Source organism: Schistocerca serialis, unplaced genomic scaffold (assembly GCF_023864345.2).
Source record: "Schistocerca serialis cubense isolate TAMUIC-IGC-003099 unplaced genomic scaffold, iqSchSeri2.2 HiC_scaffold_1078, whole genome shotgun sequence".
NCBI classification, from domain to species: domain Eukaryota; kingdom Metazoa; phylum Arthropoda; class Insecta; order Orthoptera; family Acrididae; genus Schistocerca; species Schistocerca serialis.
The window spans coordinates 90,001-92,500 of record NW_026047270.1 but is presented as its reverse complement, the minus strand read 5'-3'; positions in this window follow the sequence as shown (position 1 = coordinate 92,500).

Here is a 2,500-nt window from a genome sequence, read left to right as displayed (position 1 = left end):
CTGCGTCAACTAGAGCTGAGCAGCCGGCCGCCCGGGAGTGTGTCCCGGGGGCCCGCGCGAACACGCAAGCGTCCGCTCAATTATTCTGCAAACAGGAGGAGGCTGCGCTCCCCTGCACCATACACCTCGAAACCCTCTCAGGTCCCGGCGGCGCGCAGCGCCGTCCTAAGTACTTGGTCGGGTTCGAGAGAGGCGCAATCGCCCGGAGTTTGGCGAGTAGACGCTTTAGGTGCGACCACCCGTGCTCCCAACTGAGCTTGCCGCTGCCGACAGAGGCCCGGGAGCGTGCTGTCGTGGCATTGCCGGCGGGAGACAACACGCGCCACCTACGGTGACCGGCAGCTCCAACGCCAGCGCCACAGAAGGACAAAAGCCCCACTTGGGTGCCGAAGCGAACTCTCCCAGCACAGCGCACGCGCCAACACGTCCGCACAGCTGCGATACAAACCACCTGCGAGAACCGCAGAGGCGACCGAGCAGCAGACGGCGTCGCGGCGCCGAGCGCCGGGCGGCGGCGCATCCTCAGCGCACACAGTCCTCAATCGGACCAGCACACTGCAGATGTCCACCGCGCTTCGCACCGGGCCCGCGAGGACCTACTTTGGCCGCACGGCGCCGCGTGCAGGGTGCGCCGGCGCGCAGCTGCGCCGCCTGCCGCCTCCGTCGGCCGGCGCGCCTGCCAGTGGCCGCCCCCACCAGCCGGCTGTAGCGCGTGCGCCCACGCACCGCGCGGCCAGCACGCCGGGCGGCCCCCCCTCACCGGCCGGGGCCGGTCCCACCCAGCCACCGCCGCGTATCGCTTCACACCCACATGCCATTCACGTTCGTGGGCATGGTGGGTATCGCTGAAACAACCGGTTGGTAGCTCAACCGATCGTCGCCATCACTGATTCACCTCTAGCGAGAACAACCGCACCACAACGGTTTACCAGTTGTTCATTTGCGTAACGTCACCAGCAAACGTAGGCGTCCATCGCCATTTGCAAATTCAACGATTGTTGCATGCCTGTGTCAGGTGTCACGACACACTATGTCTGCCCACATACACGCAACAACATGTGCACGCTTCGCAAACACGTGGAAGGTGGCCCCCGTACGTATGCGATGTCCATTGCGCAAACGACTGTCAACCGGCCTCTGTCGCATGTCGCAGATGTGGAACGCAGTGCACCATGCTATCACGGTGTGTGAGAAGAGACGACAACGTCTGACAACACGCGCCACTACATCAACAGACGGCTCATGCTGATCGCCATCCAGGGCATACCACACTGCACTCCAGCTCTTATAGGGAGACGACACGTAGCTGCGTGCACAACATTTGGACCGCATGGTTCGCCGTTGTTGGCGCAGTCGTTGTACGGTCACATGTACCACGATGTATCATTCAGTACATGAGGACCAATGTGCAGTACAGTGTGTGATTTGGAGGTACAACATCAGCGGACAGTTGACACAGGCCGTACCACAGCGTAGGCGCAGTGCTTCGCCATGCGAATGCCAATGAACAACTGCGAAGGGCATTGAGCATGTACGTCCTGCTGCCATCCACATTACAGTGTATCGCTGCAAGGTGTTTAACATGAAGCGATACACTGGGGACCGGGCAGTGCGAGTAGCAAACTATATTGCGGGGGTTGCAGTTAGGCAACACTACACTAATTTAACGCGTCGTATGACAATTACAGAGCAGGTTAAGGCCCAACGTGTGTTGGGTTAAGGCCCAACGTGTGTTGGGTTAAGGCCCAACGTGTGTTGGGTTAAGGCCCAACGTGTGTTGGGTTAAGGCCCAACGTGTGTTGGGTTAAGGCCCAACGTGTGTTGGGTTAAGGCCCAACGTGTGTTGGGTTAAGGCCCAACGTGTGTTGGGTTAAGGCCCAACGTGTGTTGGGTTACAGCACAATATGGGTTACGTTAAGGGGCAATGTGGGTTACGTTAAGGGGCAATGTGGGTTACGTTAAGGCGCAATATAGGTTACGTTAAGGCGCAATATAGGTTACGTTAAGGCGCAATATAGGTTACGTTAAGGCGCAATATAGGTTACGTTAAGGCGCAATATAGGTTACGTTAAGGCGCAATATAGGTTACGTTAAGGCGCAATATAGGTTACGTTAAGGCGCAATATAGGTTACGTTAAGGCGCAATATAGGTTACGTTAAGGCGCAATATAGGTTACGTTAAGGCGCAATATAGGTTACGTTAAGGCGCAATATAGGTTACGTTAAGGCGCAATATAGGTTACGTTAAGGCGCAATATAGGTTACGTTAAGGCGCAATATAGGTTACATTAAGGCGCAATATAGGTTACATTAAGGCGCAATATAGGTTAGGTTAAAACACGACATAGGTTAGGTTAAGGCACGACATAGGTTAGGTTAAGGCACGACATAGGTTAGGTTAAGGCACGACATAGGTTAGGTTAAGGCACGACATAGGTTAGGTTAAGGCACGACATAGGTTAGGTTAAGGCACGACATAGGTTAGGTTAAGGCACGACAT